The sequence below is a fragment of the Tupaia chinensis genome, unplaced genomic scaffold, assembly GCF_000334495.1.
Source record: "Tupaia chinensis unplaced genomic scaffold, TupChi_1.0 Scaffold000049_1, whole genome shotgun sequence".
NCBI lineage: Eukaryota > Metazoa > Chordata > Mammalia > Scandentia > Tupaiidae > Tupaia > Tupaia belangeri.
Genome location: NW_006159507.1, coordinates 211,451 through 219,569, shown reverse-complemented (window position 1 = coordinate 219,569; position 8,119 = coordinate 211,451). Strand labels below are relative to the sequence as shown.

Sequence of the window (8,119 nt, the reverse complement as noted above, 5' to 3'; positions counted from 1 at the left end):
CGCCTGACACAGCTCTTCAACCAATTCCCCGGGGGGGGGGGGGGGGGGAGGGTGGGGGAGGACAGAACCTTCCTTGGAACCCTGCCAAGTTCCTTCCTGCCTCAGGGCCTTTGCACTTGCCATGTCTTCTGCCAGGGACCCCACCCCCAGGTCTCTACAGAGCTGGCTTCCTTAGTCTCATCATCCAGGCCTCAATTCAGCTGTCACCTCCTTGGCAAGGCAGTCCCAGTGCCCCCTAACTGCCACTGCTTCACTGGCCTGCCCTACAGCACGTCATGCTTCCTCAGCAGCCTGAGAGCCACTGACTTCACTGTCGAAAGTCGGCTTGTTTGCCCGACGACTCTCCCACGAGACCGGGGACAGAGAGCCTGCCCGGAGCTCACCTGAGCTACTCACCACTGCATTCCTAGGACCCAGGCTGGGCCTGGCATGCGACCACAACCTGCTCAATGTGTGAACAAACCACTCGACATCCCTGAGGTCATAGTGGGAATCTTCAGTCATCATGATCTTTCTGTTCCATTTCCAAAATGAAGTAAATATCTAATTGGCCAACATCGGTTTCCTATTTTATTTTATTCTAAGGTTTTTGCCATAGAGTACCTATGCTCCCAAGGGAGGACAGAAAGACAGAGCGGGAAAGTGAAAAATCACCCCCCAGTGTGGATGGCCACACCACAATCCCTTCTCCTCCATCCTTCCCTTGGGATTTTGGGCATGCACACACATGCACCTAGTGTAAGTTTTAAGCCGTTGGTTCCAGGACTCAAACTGCAGTCGACTACGTGGGAGTCCAGTGATGTAGCCATCATACCATCGGCTGGTCCCCAGTTTCCGATTAAATCACAGTTTTGGACAAAGGATTGCGGGTTACAGCCTCACTGCCTCTATCACTAACAGGATCCCGGAAGCAAGGAATGTTGATGGAGTTACTGGATTCTACATTCTATGAAAAACATATTTATCCAACAGAAAGGAAGAGATCTGACCCTTTAGAATGAATTATGTTTTATATCCATGACACATGGTTGCCTTAAATGGAGAACAGATGGATTACAGGCAACAAGAAAACGCCTTTCATTTCATTTTTTAATACTATTTTTAGTAGTGGATTAGGCTCCTCAGGTAATTAGACAATTACTAAATTGTTCTGGTCACCGCGGGGACACGCAGCGCTCTGGCTTCCTGCTCTGTTAACCTCTGGCGTCGCAAGCACACGAGCTGCACTTCCAGGCCAAAGGGCACTGCACGGTGACAATAATTGGAGTAATGAATCAGAACTCCAGCTTAAATGAGCCATTATTTGCCAAGTGCTTTTGATTAGAAAGAGTTTAACTCTGAAATTATAAAGAGGACTGAAGATTTACAGAAAGCCTCTCTACTGGAGAGATTAAATCAAGAACCTTTTTTTAAAATTTTTACATTTTGTAATTTATGTTCTAGCCACGGACACGTGTCTTCATTTTGGCCTACATCCCACGACACCTGGACCAAATCATTACTTAACATTCACAAGGCCTCGGACGACGTCACTGCTGTGGTTGGTAAGCTTTCCCCAGAAGGTCTGGGTGAGTGCCAAGCGAAGGGCACCCTCCCAAACTTCGGGGTTGGAGAGAGCCATGTGACTCACATCTGCAGAAGCCACGCACGCCCACTGGCATTTCAGATGTGGGTGGCACACATCCTTGGGGGCCAATTTCCAGGTGTATCCCAGAGGTGTTCGGTTTTGGGTTTTGTTTGGTTAGTTTTTTGAGTCAAAAAAAAGAAAAAAGAAAAAGAACCACGGACGTATTTTCACAAAGACCTCACTTTCAGACCAGGAGACTATATGACAGCAAATCAGAAGATGGGGGTGACAGCCCTGAAGACATCGGAGAAGACAGGGCTGATGCCCACGCATGTCTATTTCTAAAATTAGCACGTGTCCCTCTTTCTGCTAAGGCGATTCAGGGAGGAGCAGGAATAGCCAGTGGTGTTCAAACTGTCTCTTCCGGTTGCCAAGCACAGGCCCCCACACGCACTGCACAGTGCCCACGTCACTAAGACCTGACGCCGCCCAGGCATAGGCCCGGGCTCAAACCCCCGCGCATTCCCCATATGGAAGAGTTTCACACTGGACGGTGTTTATCTCCAGCCTCCTCCCCATAGGCCCTTTAACCCACACACATTTCTCCTTACTTAAAAAATACCAGGGGAAAACAAAAACAGATGTGGTGCCCACAAAGGCCGGTGATAACTCCTCCTGCCCGGGGGGAGCCTGGTCCCTTATGGAAGGAGGGGGCACAGAACAGCAGCTTGTGAGGTCAGAACTGATTCCACACCAAGGCCACGTCGATGTCGGGACAGGAACTGAGATCTCCAGGCCCAACGGTCCCTGACTCGGGTCTGGTGGGCACCTCGTCGTGTGACCCGCAGAGTCGTTCTGCAGCATGGCAGAGACTCGGTGACAAACATTCTTCCGTTTCTCATTACTGAGCCTCAGCAGGGCTACTTCCTGAGCAGAACACTGGACTGTATACAGGCAAGATTAGAACAAAAACTCCATGATGATAACGTGTGTGCTAGTGTCTTCGTCTTGACTGATACGCACTGCATTTGTGCTGAGAGAAGCCATGTTGCACACTGAAAAGATGCAGTGATTAAATGTAAATAATAAATTAATAAAAAATTAAATGTGGTGCATAGTGATTAAATGTAAATAATAAATTAATTTTTGAAAGTTGAGTCATCATGAATATTAATTTTCTTTCTAAATGTCATTAAAACTTTACCATACACGAACATTCATAATAATGGATATTCTGAATGGGGTAGAAATGGTAGAAATATCCTATTAAAGAAAAAGAATTTCTGTTACAACAGTCCCATCTCAACCTTGCACCAAAAAGCTCAAGGCTGGGGACCAGCAGGTGGCTTGGGTGGTTAAGGTGCTGGACACTCCTACATGGCTGACTGTGGTTCAAGTCCCAGACCTGGTGGCTTACTTTCTTACTTTCTCTCTCTCTTTCTTTCTCTGTGTCTCTCTCTGGTCAAATTAAAATAAATGAATGAATAAACAAAATTAAAATAATTCTTTTAGGGACCAGCAGTTAGCATAATGGCTATGTCACTGGACTCCCATGTAGTTGACCGTGGTTTGCGTCCCGGACCCAGTGGCTTAAACTCACGCCAGGCGCGTGTGCATGTGCGCCCAAGATCCTGAGAGGAGAATGGAGGAGAAGGGATAGCGGTGTAGCCATCCCCCCTGGGGGGTGATTTCTCGCTTTCTGTCTCTCTGTCTCTCTCTGTCTGGCGAGCGAATGCGCCCATAGCAAAAACCTCTCCCCCCCAAAAAATAATAATAATAGTAATTCTTTTTTTAAAAAAAAGCTCAAGCCTGACAACTCACCCTAGAGTCACCATCAGGGTCGGGCTCAGAGCTGCTACTTCTGAATGAACTGACCGAGCACAGGCTCAAGGATGGAGCAGGCCTGGTAACAGCGGGCCTCGCCGAGCAGGACGAAGCCAGCGCATTTCAACTTATCCGTGTGCCACAGGGGTTCTCACCCTGCGTGACTCTGACCCTCATTTGGTGGTGACGTCAGTTATTTTCAGTTGGAACCACGGTAACATGCCTGCACCACCGTGACCTGAGACCTCGCTGAGCACCCTGGGTGGGTGTGCATGCCAGTGATGGCTGAGACCAGGGTGGATCGCAGTGTGAGGGTGTGACTGGGGACGTCTGTCTCCTATGGAAACTTGAAAAATAAACCAAACACCAGACTGTCGCACACTTGTTATGCACTGTGCATTGGGAGCTGGACCCGTGGCCAGCTGCAGGTGGAATCCCGGCCCCTGAAGCTTGAAAAGCACACCAGGCGTGTGTACACACAGGCCAGGATCTCCCAGGATAGAGAAGTACTACAGCGTGACCACACCCCCGAGGGGTGCTTCCTACCACCACCTCCCGCCCCCATCTCTCTCTGGTGAACACACACACCCTCTGGCAAAAAAATGTTAAGACTATGATGCCAGGTCAGCCAGTGGGGTGACGGCTAAGGCGACTGCATCGTGCACTACCGACTGCGCGGTTTGAAAGCCAGACCCTGTGGCTTGGGAAACAGTGGGTGTGTGCACACGCCCAGAATCCCGAAAAGAGGGAGAAATGGAAGAAGGGGAGGGCTGGCAGTGGACCACTCCCCGTGATGGCTGCTTTCCCACTTTCCCACTCCATCTTTCTCAGGTGAGCTCACATGCCTTCTGGCAAATTAAGGGGGTGGGGGGAATGCCTCCTGTGGACTTGTTAAAAAGAGAACACAGACACACACAATACAGCACACATCTGTCCCACACACAATGCAGACCAAATGGCTGGGCCTGGCACGAGCGCTGCTACTGATCACGGTTGGGTGATGTGAATACAGGCGATGTCAATGTTTTACCTCGGTGTTTATCTATATTGTTTATTTCTTCTGCAGTAAGAAAATCTATCACTGGGGCCAGCAGGTGGTGTGGTTGTTAAAGGCACTGGATCCCCACACAACCAACCACGGTTCAAGACCCAGACCCAGTGGCTTGCTTTCTCACTTTCCCTTTTTCTCTCTCTCTGTCTCTCTCTGGTCAAATTAAAAGTAATAATAGAATAACAAATGGAATTAAACATATAAATAGTTCTTTTAAAATATATATATCATAAAGAAGTAACAGATTTGATTTTTTTTTTCTTTAGAGAGACATTTTTGCTACAGGGCATATATGCTTGTCAGAGAGAGATACAGACAAAGACAGGGAAAGTGAGAAATCACCCCCCAGGGGGGATGGCCATGCCACAACCCCTTCTCCTCCATTCTCTTACTGGGATTTTGGGTGTGCACACACATGTGGCTAGTGTTAAGTTTCAAGTCACAGGATCCAGGATTCGAACCATGGTCAGCCATGTGGGAATCCAGCACCTTAACCACTATGCTACCCACCGGCCCCAAGTAACAGATTATTTTTTAATGAGTGAAAAATGAAGTAGGTTCTGTGTTCTAAAGTAAACCACATGGGTAACATTCTTCCTCGAGGAAACAAAGCTGAACTTTCTCATGTTTCTTACACATGCGCAATGCAAGAATGCTACCTGGCCGGCAAGCAGATGGCATGGTAGTTAAGGGCACTGGACTCCCACATGGCTGACCACAGTTTGAGTCCCGGACCTGGTGGCTTGCTTTCTCACTTTCTCTCTCTCTCCTCACTCTGTCCCTCCCTGATCAAATTAAAATAAATAAAAAGTTAAGTAAAATAATTACTTTTTTTAAAAAAAAGAATGCTACCTGACATATACTAACGAACTCCAAGACGCATGCACATACATGCTTTTGCAGGAAAATAAACCCCAAATTCACATACTCATCTTTAAAAAGAATTCCAGTTATTTTCCCTTTCCTTTTTTTTTCTTTAACTACCGGAGGGCATATGTACTCAACTAGAAAGAGACAGAGAGACAGAGATAAAGAATAAAGCACCTTCCATCGTCTTCTTCAACTCCCCATCCTGTAGGGATTTGTGGCACACATGCATAAAGGTCTGGCAGGTTTTCCAAGCTGCTGGGGCCAGGATTCGTAATGCGGAAGGCCATGTGGAATCTAGCTCCCTTAACTAAGGGCTACAGGGCCAGCCTGCAATAAGTTCCAATTCTAACAACAAATCCTAATACAATAACAGAGATACAATACTAAGTAAAAAATGATGGTTCACATTGTACAGAATAATTATTGTTGTTAAAAATATGAATTTACAGGGAACCAGCAGTTAGCGCAATGGCTATGTCGCTGGATTCCCACGTAGTCGACCGCAGTTCGCATCCCGGACCCGGTGGCTTAGAACTCACACTGGGCACGTGTGCGTGCGTGCCCAAGATCCCAAGAGGAGAATGGAGGAGAAGGGATTGCGGCGTGACCATTCCCCCTGGGGGGTGATTTCTCGCTTTCTGTCTCTATGTCTCTCTGTCTGTCTGGCAAGCGCACGCGCCCTATAGCAAAAACCTCTCAAAAGAAAAAAATATATGAATTTACATATACGAAACAGTCTACGAGAACACTCGACAGCACTGGGCGTTGCTGTCTTTGGGGCACGGTGCCAGCTGGCTCCCATTTTCCATAGCAATTCAGTTTTTGCTCAGGTGCAGATGTTAAAGAGGGGCCAGCAGATAGTATGGGGTGGTTAAGGTGCCGGACGCGGTTCAAGTCCCGGATCTAGCAGCTTGCTTTCTCACTTTCCCTCTCTCTCTCTCTCTCTCTCTTTCTTTCCAGTGAGAACATATGTCCTAAAGCAAAAACCCCTGAAGAATAAAAGAAATAATAGATAAAATTAAATAAACAATTATTTAAAAATAAATAAGTAAAAAGTAAAAAGAATTAGTAAAAAATAAAAAGAGTTAAAGATATTTCCACTAGCAGGGAGGAGTAAAATAAATTAGAATACTACAAATTCCTGGGAACCAGCAGTTAGCATAATGGCTATGTCGCTGGACTCCCACATAGTTGACCGCGGTTCGCGTCCCAGACCCGGTAGCTTAAAACTCACACCGGGCGTGTGTGCGTGCGTGCCCAAGATCCCAAGAGGAGAATGGAGAAGGGATTGCGGCGTGACCATCCCCCCGGGGGATAATTTCTCACTTTCTGTCTCTATGTCTCTCTCTGTCTGTCTGGCGAGCGCACGCGCCCTATAGCAAAAACCTCTCAAAAAAAAAAAAAAATTAATACTACAAATTCCAGGTGATATAGACCAGCTGTTTCAAAATACTATGATCACATATGACACACTGGGAAAATATTTTTGAGCACCCTCTACATGTGCATATGTAACTTGTATAAATATTGTACTGTTTTTCACTACAAATAACAAAAAATAAAAATCTAAATGATATGAAAAAGTGTTTTTCACAAAACTAGCTGATATCTCAGAAAGTCTGTATTCAGGGTAAGACGCAATGGGAATTCGTGTTTATCAATACATTTACATTTCGAGTCATCACCTTTTATTCAGCCATGAGAATGAAGCCCTAACACAGGCGACGCCCTGGGAGAGCCTTGAAAACGTTTCGCCGAAGCACAAGGGCCAGACACGGAAGGCCACGTAGTACTGCTTGCATTTACAGTACAGGAGACGTAAGAGTGGGCGAACCCACACACAGCAAGACTGATGGCCCAGCAAGTGGTGTGGTGGCTAAAGTGGCTGGATCCCACGTGGTTGACCCTGCAGTTTGAGTCCCAGACCGAGCGGCTTGAAAATCACACCAGGAATGTATGCCTGCGTGCCCAGAATCCCGAGAGGAAAATGAAGGGCTTGTGGGGCGGCCGGCCCCCAGGGGATGATCTCTCCCTCTCTGTCTCTCCCCGGTGAGCACACGAGCCCTACAACGAAAACCTAAAAACAGCAAAAGCAAAGCAAAGTAGCTTAATGGCTGCCAGGGTGGGGAAGTAGAGGCTCTGGGGCTAAGAAATGCGGGGTTTCTTCCCTGGATGGTGGAAACAATACTGACGAAGGGTGCACCACACTGTAAATACTCTAAAAAGTACCGAATTGTACACTTTTAAAAGGCAAATTTTACACATTTCAACTGTATGTCAATTTTCTAAAAAAGAAAACAAAACTGAATACCAACAAGGAGTAAGCCACGGAGAGGAACCTCCACGCCCCCTCGGCCTGCCGCGGCTTTGTCGGGAGGCCATTTTCTAGTCCTTTCCTTGGCCTTGGGTTAAGCATCTGGAGTTTTCCTACAGGAATCTTTTAAAAGCACCTGCTCTTTTTATGAGGTTAAACAATATTCTTAAAACCAGTCACCAGGGCCCTCATAAACTACAACTGACAGTTGAACCCTCTGAAAATAAATCATGGGAGACCGCGGGCTCCTTCTGCAGGACGCCTCAAGGACCAAACCTGACAAAGGCCTGTCTGGTGCACTGAGCAGTGGTCGGATAAACAGTAGTAGGATTCAAAGTTGCACGGTAATAAAACGCTCTGCAATACCCTGCCAGCCTGACCCACAGGAGAAGGTTCTGGGTTTGTGTCCAGAGACCTCTCTGAGTGTGCTGGGCACACGCCCACGACCTCAGGCTGGTTAAGGCTGAGGGAGATGGCAGGGCAGCACCCCCTG

The 8,119-nt window shown here is 47.3% G+C and overlaps 1 protein-coding gene and 1 long non-coding RNA gene across 2 annotated transcripts in view; one reads left to right on the top strand and one right to left on the bottom strand.

Annotated features, from left to right (window-relative positions):
* Window positions 1–8,119, bottom strand: part of ATP9A (ATPase phospholipid transporting 9A) — a gene marked incomplete in the record, with an annotated part of 136,893 nt that overhangs the window by 49,888 nt on the left and 78,886 nt on the right.
* On the top strand, window positions 976–2,575 carry LOC102478360 (uncharacterized). The gene is made up of 3 exons (XR_333427.1): window positions 976–1,125; window positions 1,444–1,544; window positions 1,816–2,575. It is a non-coding gene; the product is annotated as an uncharacterized LOC102478360 (long non-coding RNA).